The sequence below is a fragment of the Prenolepis imparis genome, unplaced genomic scaffold (genome assembly GCF_030444845.1).
Source record: "Prenolepis imparis isolate NDT839.2.m4 unplaced genomic scaffold, iyPreImpa1.0 SCAF_4, whole genome shotgun sequence".
Classification (NCBI taxonomy): Eukaryota; Metazoa; Arthropoda; class Insecta; order Hymenoptera; family Formicidae; genus Prenolepis; species Prenolepis imparis.
Window position 1 is genome coordinate 20,250,399 of NW_028141162.1, and position 12,006 is coordinate 20,262,404.

General features: G+C 26.4%; 1 pseudogene; it reads left to right on the plus strand.

Moving 5' to 3' along the window:
- The first annotated feature begins 6,065 nt into the window (after positions 1-6,065).
- LOC145935611 (uncharacterized) lies at positions 6,066-8,729 on the plus strand (annotated as a pseudogene).
- The last annotated feature ends 3,277 nt before the right edge of the window (positions 8,730-12,006 follow it).

Below are 12,006 nucleotides of genomic sequence, written 5' to 3' on the forward strand. Positions count from 1 at the left end.
TTCTATTAATATCATCAAAATGAGCTACTTTATTTACTGCTTTAAGACAATCATCATATATGGAAGGATTATATATATCAGAAAACTCTGTTACGTTAGAGTTATACTCTTTCACTGCGATAAGAAACCTTCCTAATAATCGAAGTCTAGCACGTATCATATCTTGTTGGTGTTGATGATTATACTTGATACATAATTTGTTTGCATATGTTATTAATAATTTATCGTATTTAATATTGTGCAACATCATCTTCCCTCAAAACTGGGAATAAAACTTTTCTTACTGTCTCACTTGCACATTCATGGATTCTTCCCATCACAGCACGTCCTAAAATTTGTACATTTCTGCCTTTGGATACACCTACACATTCCTTAAAATGATGCCTGATATTATTTTTAGTGAACCATCCTTTACACTTTGCGCAACTCGTAAAATCTTGTACTGTTTTGCAACTATTTTTGGCAGGCCTTCAACAAACAATTAATTCTCCCGTGTTTAAGGAAGGATCTGTATTGTATATGAAATTCCTTTTCTTCCTAATAGACTCTATAATTTTTTTTCTTTCTAAATTACCTGCAATAAGAATAATATTAGATAATGTATATTAATAAAAATTATAATATATTAATATATTAACAAAATAAATTAACAAGATTATTAATATTTATAAAAAATATACAATAAAATTTTATAGAATTCTACAGAGTTAAAAAATATGATCACCTTTTGGTAATAATAAAAATTTTTTTACTTCAGGTTCCAATTTATGCACGTTTTCTAAATGATGTGCAATTTTACTCTGAAACATTTTGCAATAGTAGCAAAAATTTTTTTTTTGAAGTCCCTTAGGTTGAGAGAATGGAACATATAAATTGTCTTCTCTACAACCAAATGTATTTATAGAAGAAAGGTCTATCAGTGACTCTGAAGAATTTTTATCATTAGCTGTAGAAACGTTATTGTGGATGCTTTCATGTTCTGTAGTTTCTTTGTCAATTGTAATTTCCGATGCTGAAGGTAGATATTCAGAAGTACTTGATATGTTTGTACAAGCAATGTTGTCATTAATATTTTCATCATCACAGGAAGTCATTATATTATTATCACTATCATTATAATTCATAGAAGTTTTGACGTTAGTGAGATCATTTAAGATACTAGAATTATTATCATCGTCAAAGGGAAATATCATGACGTCATTGAGAACAACACCAGTTTCAGACACATTGGAATTGTTATTGTCACAGGAAAATGTCACATTATTATAAGAATTATTACTATTCATAAAATTATTGATATTAATATCAGTATCTACATGACAGTTATTGTCATTATCACAAAAAAAATATCACGTTATTATCAAAATCAGTGTCATTTGTAGAATTGTTGGCATTAATAGTACTATCTACTACATTATAATTTCTGTCATTACAGGAAAATGTAACGTTAAGTTTGGTAGCCTTTATTCTATTCTGCTTATTATCATTGGAAAATCTCATGGCATTATCACAACCAACATTTTTCTTAGGATTATTATTGACACAACTTTTATCATTTATTGCACTGTGATCATGTTCATTAGAAAATGTAACGTTCTCATCTAAATCAGTACCATTCGTAGAATTATTGGTATTAATAGTATTATCCACTATGCTATTACTTTTATTATTATCGCAGGAAAATAATATATTATTATCAGGATCATTATTATTCGTAGAATTATCGGTATTGATATCATTATTTACCGTTTTACAGCCACCGTTATCATAAGAAAATATCACATTATTATCAAAATTAATATTATTTGTAGAAGTAATGGCATTAGTAGTACTATCTATTATATCATTATCTTTGCCATTACCGCAGAGAAATAATATATTATTATCAAGATTATTATCATTCGTAGAATTATTTGTATTAATATTAATAGTTACTGTTTTATATCTATTGCTATTATCATAAGAAGTAGTTAAATTAAGATTCATTGTCTTTACTGTACTATGCATATTATCACAGTCCTTCGAAAATATGGCCTTATCACAATCAGCATGTTTCTTAGGATTGACACAACTTTCATCATTTATTGCACTGTGATCATGTTCATTAGAAAATGTAACGTTTTCATCTAAATCAGTATCATTCGTAGAATTATTGGTATTAATAGTATTATCCACTATGCTATTACTTTTATTATTATCGCAGGAAAATAATATATTATTATCAGGATCATTATTATTTGCAGAATTATCAGTAATATCACTGATTACCGTTTTACATCCGTTGTTAGAAGGCACATGTTTTATAAGATTATTGACGTCAGTTTCACCATTTAATGCATTGTCGTCGTGTCTATTATCAAGAAAAGATACTAAATTATTGTCAAAAGCAATAGCATTATTCAAACTGTTAGTATTAATATTCTTATTAGTATAATTCATATTGATAGCACAAGCATCTTGTGGTATTTCTGTAGTTCCTGCAAGGAAAAGTAATTACTGTAGAAAATAGAAATGCAATATATTGCATGTAATTTTAGAATTTTAAACTGTAATATTTACTGTTATTATCATTGACAACTAATTTTACATTCTCCAAAACAATACGTGGATTATTTGCATTTAAACTTTTAGCAATTGCAGAAAGATCGTCTTTATTTTCTGTAAAAATATATAAAGTAATTTAAATTATTTGGATACAATTAACCAGAAATAAACGCATTTGATGCAAGAATTTAACTGAAAAGAAAATTAAAAAAGTGGTGCTGTGCAAAAACTTTTTTTTTTTTTATATTAATATTAACCTGTCAAAAATCAAATAAATGAGTTATGTGCTTAATATGAACAATACTAGAGAACCGAGGTTCTCTGTACAATACTATTGCGACGAAAACATTTTATATTACTTTAAATAAATATAGAGTGGTGATACTTACTATTCTGTGCAATTGTACGTATAATACATGTTTTTTTACGATTCCTATTAACTGGACATTTAACGTGTATTCTCCCGTGTTTTATATTTGTCACATGATATTTATGATAATTACAAAAGAATAATATATATTGTGACATTTTTCACTTAATGTGATTCAATGTACAAACTAAACGAAATAATTTTTATTAAAAGTAAACCGAAATCTTCTTAAACATATCAAGCATCTCATGCAATGTTGTCAAATTCGGAGGCGCAGTTCCCGCCAAATCACAGTAGAGAAGATACTAATCGAAAGCCGCGTATACATGAACTCGACGCTTCGTCTAATGGCTCTGGCAGACCAGCGCAATTTCGCGACACGCGACGCGCGATATCCAATGAGCGTACAGCTTTTCGAAAAAAGCCATAAGTTTCGGAAAAGCAAAAGAAGATAGATGTATGATTTTCTATCTCCTTCCCACCAAACCGGCAACGATATGATATTTGATATGTGTGACATGTTACAGCGTTACATATTTATAGCTTTACATATTTTTTTGCAGCTTTTTTGTATTATATATTTATATTACAATTGGAAGAAAATAAATTACTGTATTAAAGCAATACAGCTTTAAATAATATTATTTTTATTTAAGTATATACAGGGTGTCCCAGAGCACTTGTGCCAACGCTCGTGAGCAGATAGGGCACAGTAACTGAACAGAAAAGTCTTTATACCATTTTGCTAAATTCGCAATAATTATTGCGTTATTAATTAAAATATTTGAGCGAATGAGCGAATGGAAAGCGGTAGGCCGAAATTGGTGGGCATGTAAGATGACTTATTTGTTTACGTCGCTTAGTAACAAAAGCAGCATCTGAGCGAGCGGCAAGCAATCTCACCGCGCCGAGAAATATGATACTGCTTTTGTTACTAAGCGACATAAACAAATAAGCCATCCCACATGTTTACCGATTCCGGCCTACTGCTTTCCATCCGCTCATTCGCTCAGATATTATAATTAATAACTCAATAATTATTGCGAATTTAGCAAAATAGTATAAGATTTTTCTGTTCAGTTACTGTGCCCTATCTGCTCACGAGCGTTGGCACAAGTGCTCTGGGACACCCTGTATATACTTAAATAAAAATAATATTATTTAAAGCTGTATTTTTTTATATACTTTAATACAGTAATTTATTTTCTTCCAATTGTAATATAAATATATAATACAAAAAAGCTATCGCTCACGAGCGTTGGCACAAGTGCTCTGAGACACCCTGTATATTATTTTATTTACTGCACATAAAAGTATTCGCATAAGATAATCAAAATTTTATTAAATTAATTAATTTGATTAACTCAATTTATTTAATTTTTTAAAACATTTTATATAATTTATACCAATATATTTTTTTATATAAAATATTAAATATTTATCTAAAGCACACTTTATAATTCTAGATTATAATATTTTTTCAAACTCGGAATGGAAAAGAATTGATAAACCGCGTCCAGACTTGTGTCGTATCACCGTATCGTATCGTGATCGCGTATCATGATCAAGCCGCGTATACATGAATTAGGCCCTGCGCACAATAGACAAAATATTAGGAATAAATATTAAATATTAGGAATAAGAATTATTTTAAAATAATAAAATAAAAAAACTCTGATATAAAAATACAAATTCGGGTATAAAGGGCTCTTATTAGCTTATTAACCCTTTTATTAGTCCTTTATATCCGAATTTGTATTTTTATATCAGTCTTTTCGAGTTTATTATTTTACAATCTAATATTTAATATTTATTCCTAATATTTTCTCTATTGTGCGCAGGGCCTTAGGCCGAGTTTCCACTGAGCGTGTCACGCGTCGCGTCAACGAGTTATAACCAATCAAAACATTCCATTGTAATAACATTATTACAATGGGATGTTTTGATTGGTTATAACTCGTTGACGCGACGCGTGACGCGCTCAGTGGAAATTCGGCCTTAGCCGAAGCGTCGAGTTCATGTATACGCGGCTTTCGATTGATATCTTTTCTACTGATTTGGCGGGCCTGTGCCTTCCGAATTTGGCAACATTGCAAGAAATGCTTGATTAAAATTTCGGTTTATTTTCAATAAAAATCATTTCGTTTCGTTTAGTTTGTACATGATTGAATCACATTATGTGAAAAATGTCACAATATATATTATTCTTTTGTAATTATCATAAATATCATGTGACAAATATAAAACACGCGAGAATACGCGTTAAATATCCAGTTAATAGGAATCGTAAAAAAACATGTATTATACGTACAATTGCATAGAATATTAAGTATCACCATTCTATATTTATATAAAGTGATATAAAATGTTTTCAGCGTAATAGTGCATTGAGCATAACAGCACATAACCTATTTATTTGATTTTTGTGGTTAATATATTAATATTACTACTTATATTAATAAGTCGTAAAACTTTAAACGTAAAAGTTTTTGCACGACACCGCTTTTTTAGTTTTTCTTTCAGTTAAATTCTTGCATCAACGCATTAATTTCTGGTTAATTGGATCTAAATAATTAAAATTATTTTATTTATTTTTACAGAAAATAAAGATGACGATCATTTTGCAATTGCTAAAAGTTTAAATACAAATAATCCACACATTGTTTTGGAGAATATAAAATTAGTTGTCAATGATAACAACAGTAAGTATTACAGTTTAAAATTCTAAAATACATGCAATATATTACATTTCTATTTTCTACAGTAATTACTTTTCCTTGCAGGAACTACAAAAATACCACAAGATGCTTGCGCTATCAATATAAATTATACTAATAAGAATATTAATACTAACAGTTTGAGTAATGCTGATTTTGACAATAATATAGTATCTTTTCTTAATAATAGACACGGCGACAATGCATTAAATGGTGAAACTGACATCAATAATCTTATGAAACATGTTGATTCTGATAATGTCATATTTTCAAAGGACTGATAATAAACATAGCGCAGTGAAGGCTGTGAATCTTAATATAATAGTTTCTTATGGTAATAGCAACATAATCAGTAACTACTAATAATTGTATCAATATTAATAATTGTACGAGTGACAATAATTCCAAAAATAATATATTAAATCCCTGCGATAATGATCATAATAGATAATACTACTAATGCCAATAATTCTACAAATAATACTGAATTTGATAATAAGGTGATATTTTCTTATGATAAGAGCAATGGCTGTGAAATATAGATGGTGATATCAATATCACTAATTAATAATAATTAATATTTCTATGAATGATAATGATCCTAATCGATATATCTTTTTCCTGCAATAATAATAACGATTATAACATAGTAGATGGTACTATTAATGTCAACAAATTTTGGAATAATACTGGTTTTGATAATAACGTAATATTTTCTTGTGATAATGCCAATAACTGCAATGTAGATAGTGATATTAATATCAATAATTTAAGAATAGTAATAATTCTTATAATGTGACATTTTCCTGTGACAATAACAATACCAATGTTTCTGAAACTATTGTTCTCAATATTGCTATATTTTCCTTTGACAATAATAATAATTTTAGTCTCTTATATAATCTCAGTAACGTCAAAACATCTATGATTTATAATGATAATGATAATAATATGTTTTTCTGTATGATGAATATATTATTAACAACTTTGCTTGTGTAAACATCAAATACTTACAAATATCTACTTTCAGTATGGGAAATTACAATTGACAAAGAAACTACTATTCTCTCAACTTAAGGGACTTCGAAAAAAGAATTTTTGCTACTATTGCTAAAAACTTCAGAGTTAAAGTGCACGTTATTATATTTATTTATAAAAGGTAAATAAATTAGAACCTAAAATAAAAAAATTTTTATTATTATCAAAAAGTGATCATATTTAATTCTGTAGAATTCTATAAAATTTTATTGTATATTTTTTGTAAATATTAATAATCTTGTTAATATGTCTTCTTAATATAATATTAATAATTTGTTATAATTTTTATTAATATACATTATTTAATATTATTTTTATTGTAGGTAATTTAGAAAGAAAAAAAATTATAGAATCTATTAGGAAGGAAGGGGATTTCATATATAATACAGATTCCTTCATAAACACGTGAAAATTAATTTATTAGAGGCTTGCCAAGAATAGTTGTGAAACAGTACCAGTTGCACAAGATGTAAAGGATGGTTTACTAAAAATAATATCAGAATGTTACACCCATTTAAAAAGCAAAAGAAAATTATTGTATGCAAAGCTTCAGGAGAAATTTATGCACAAAATATGGCTGAAATTTGTAAAAGTTACACTAACGTCCGCACAAGAACTTACATTTAATAGAAGAAAAACAGGAGAAATCGAACGTGTTACTATAGAAGATTTCCATACTCGCGAAGGTATAACAAAAATAACTCATTTAGATTTATACAAATCATTATACATAAATTTACAACAGGTATTAATTATTTTTTTATGTGTAAGTAATGCAAAATATAATGCAAAATAATAATCTATAACTTTTGTATATAGGTTGCTGAATAAATACGTAAGATTCTTAATTCGTGGGAAATCGGGACGCATTGTATCTGTAATTTTAGACATGGAATTAGTTTAATGTATTGAACTAATTTTGAAGCATTGAAAAGATGCAAATGTTTCTGAAAAAGAATTTATACATATTTGGCATCTAGGAGTATTAAGTGCTATTTCAAATACTTACCTTATGCGATATTTTTCTAAAAAAATGTGGTACACAAATACCGCATTCATTAAGGGGTACTGAATTACGTAAACACTGCTACAACGTGCATTACGTTGAATTTATCTGAAAATGAAGTGGATGATTTGGCGACATGGGGGACGTCACGAAAAAATTCATAAACGCTATTATCGGTAATCAATAGCAGCAGTAGAGATTATTTGTATGATGAAGTTTCTTCAAGCAGCATTAGATGAAAATGTGCAACAACAATCCAATAATAGTGATTCAAGTAAATGCACTATTTGTTTTCTTATTCTATATGTATTGTTTATTCTATATATATTATTCTATATGTTAATTATTCTATATATGTATTATTCTATATAAATATTCTAAATTTATTCTAAATTTACGAGTTTTTTTTATAAGATACGTTAATTATTGTATACTTTTTTTCATTTATCTGTAATTTTATTATATCTATTTAATCAGAAGAGAAAATTAGGCAAGACTACATAAACTGAAATTTACGAAATTAAGACTAATGTGTGTCACAACCACGATTGTCTATACATAAAAATCAAGCGAATTAGCAATAAATGCAACAATGAAATATTTCGTTACCAATTTGGATATTCTTAAGTCAAAATACATTGAATGTCAAATATAAATATGATATATTTATACTTTGTTGACTAAAAGTGGTCCAAAATTGAGAACGATATATTTCATTATTGCGTTCATTCTGCTTTGCTCAATTTCTATGCAATAACACCGCGGTTGTGGCACATAGTAGCCTTAGTTTAAAAACGGTTTATATATATTTATATAACAATATATATATTTACATATAACAATTACATATATTTACATAAAAATTACATATATTTACATAATTATCATAATTTTATATTATTAAACAGAAGAAGAAGTGCAAAATATAAATAAAGATATCTCGAGTGTAGAATCGGAAAGCAATGCCAAAACATATATGATAAGTTCACGTAAACCTTTTTCAGTATAAACTGGAAGCAAATTTCCTAAAATTTGCATAACAGATAGGCTATAAAAATTTGTAAAAAGGATAATTATGCGTCAAAGTCATGCAGTTGCGAATAACGATATTGATTCTGATAAAACTTATTCCCCAAAGATAAAGAAACGTCGCAGTAGTAAGTTTATTTTCATTTCTACATATTTTATTTAGCTTTTACAAATTTATTAAATAATAGTGTATTCTCTTAAATATTATTTAATGTTGTGTTTTCATGTGATTATGTCAAAGTATATATATGTATAAAGCTTTTATATGTAATACATTTTACTACAATTTTAATATACATAATAACTATTTAATTTAAAAATGATTAATTAACATTGGTCCCACATTAGTTTAATTTAAATTTTCATTTATTTATATTATTTATATTTTTTATTTTTATATTATTCTATATCTTTTTATTTCTACATAGATTACTATTTTCATATATTCTTATAATTATAATTTTGATATTTTATTATTAAATTAAACATTTTTCAGTACTTTGAAGAGAATTTTAAAATAATCAGAAAAGTTACCCAGTGAGAAATGATGGTTGAATCGATGTCGATTCGACGTCGAATCAACGTCAATTTGGTCGAATTGATGTTGAATTGACGTCGATTCGACCAATCATTTCTCGCTGGGTAATATAAGTAAATGGAAATTTAAATAAGGTTCAAATGGACCATTACACACATTGTAGAAGTCTTATTAATTATAATAGATGATTAATTTATTTAGTAGCATCTCCATTTGGTTCAACAAAAGGACGTGGGATGGAAGAAGAATATAATATAATAATTAAAGAATTTCAAAAGAAAATTATCACTTCACATTTAACTGCCATCTAACAAGGAAATTGCTTATGTAATAGAAAAAAATAAAAATTTGTATTGTTAGAAAAAAATATATATAAGTTCTTTGTTAATTGATCTGTTGCTCAAATTAAAATATGGATCCATAACTGTATATCTGCAAAATTAAACATCACTAACAATAAGTGCATAAATGTTTATTCAGAAGTATTTTATTCAAAAATAATACGTGGATTACTTGTACTTAAGCAAATTCAAAAATAAGTAGTATACTTAATTTTAGTTATTTCGACACAATAAATGAAAAGTTAACTCTTTGTTTCAAGAATTTTATAAAAAAGAAAGTTAGAGATGCAGTATTGCGCAAAACCATTCATTTTTATTTTTTCATATACTGATATTATGTTTTCCTGATTACATGTATAATATGCTATTATATGTACTATTAGATTTATGTTATTACTCTTATGTATATATATATATATATATATGCTTATATGCATTGCTATTTTTTATATATAATATACATATATATACAAATATGTACAAATATATTTTAAACTACTTTAAATAAATATAAAATAATACTCTTTTGTGCGATTATACATAAAAAATATATTTTTACAACTTCTATTATCTGTACGTTTAATGTTTTATCTTTCTGTATTTCTTACCTTTACATAATAACATTTAAATTCATTAGATCGTTGAAAGAAATAAATTAATAGTTATTTTTTGAGATAGATGTTGGGAATTACTAGTTAATAAAAATAATAATTAATAACTCCTTTTCTCTCGTCCAAACTGGCAAATTAATAGTTAATTTCGACATTAATTACTTACAATTAAATAATTGTTCTAAAACGCAGACATCAACTATGCTCTTTCTGATTCTTATCAATCCTTAAAACTGCAACATTCTATACAATGGCAACTTCTGGAACATTACTATTTTCAATAGATCTAATAATAAAGACTGAGTCTGTTGCATTGTAACTTTCGAAATAGAATAATGCTATTAATTATTAAAACGATGTTACGTATAAATTAATAGTAACATAAATCAATAGTAACAAGTATCATAAATTTGCTTAATTTAAATTAACTTAATTTAAATTATGAAAGTGTAAAGAACATAATATGCAAGTATGCATTGTAAATTTAATATATAGCTATATGTATACAATGGCAACATTTATTTGTATAAAAATGTGCTTATCTTGAAAATTTTAGATGTTTTCAGGTCCACATATGGTCAGATATACATTAAAAACAAGTCATTTATTTTTAAGAAAAATCTTTAGTTGTTAAATGTAATATTTAATTGACACATTATATATATTTATAACATTAAATCATTCGTAAAAGTAAAAATATTATTGTTACAACTTCTAATTCGTACATACATATACAATACACATTACCATCATTCATATAATTTGCAATTGATATTCTTTTATCATTAATATAATAATTAATATAACTTTAATTTCGTATAAAACAAACCGTTCGCAAAACTAAAACTAATATAAACCCCAACAATGAATGTTGACACATAAAAATCGAACATAGCAGCTGGAATACAACTCCAAAACGAATTGCACATTATATTTTTTACACTTTCATAACTGCACTACCAATAAAATAGATTGAACTGATATTTATTGTTATTGTTGATGTCTATACCTAACCTAACATCCTTTAATAACTATTTTTTTATATATACAATAACTATTTATACAACTATATTAATAGTCATTATTCATTTTCTAAAATCACATGTGTGTGATTCGATTATGTAATATTATACATCTTATTATACTTATGTATTGAAAATAATTATGTCCCGGAGACTGCCATTGTATGATAATGTGGCAGTTTTGAGGTCTTTAGATAAATCATAGTCAATGCCTTAAAAGTTAAGAATAATATTAAGACAATTAAATAAATGACCGAAATTAATGTTTGGTAATCTAACAACTTTTACTTTCACTAATAACTTCATAATCTCTAGTAAATAGACCCAGGTACCGCAATTGACTGTTACAGATACATGTGGCAGATATATAAAAATTATATAAAGAGAAATTCCTTAAATTATCAAATATTAATTATTTAAGTAACTATTTGTCTTCATATTACGCTTATTGTTAGTGTTCCAAACACAGACATTGTCAATGATTTTTCGGTCCTCAAAGCTGCCACATACTATATATAGTGGCAGTTTTCGGAACATTATATAATAACTTTCAATAGATTTAGTATTAAATAACTGAATCTCTTGCAATGTAATTTTTGAAATTGAATAATGATTATTACTATTATTAAAAAAGTTACAGATATTTCTATTGTATAACAATAAATATCAAAAATATTATTATGTCCTGGAAACCGCGGCTTTATATAAAGTTGTATAGCTACAAAAGGGCATATTTTAGTACATTATTATATTTTGCCTTTGATAAATATTAAACGCAATTTCTTATAAT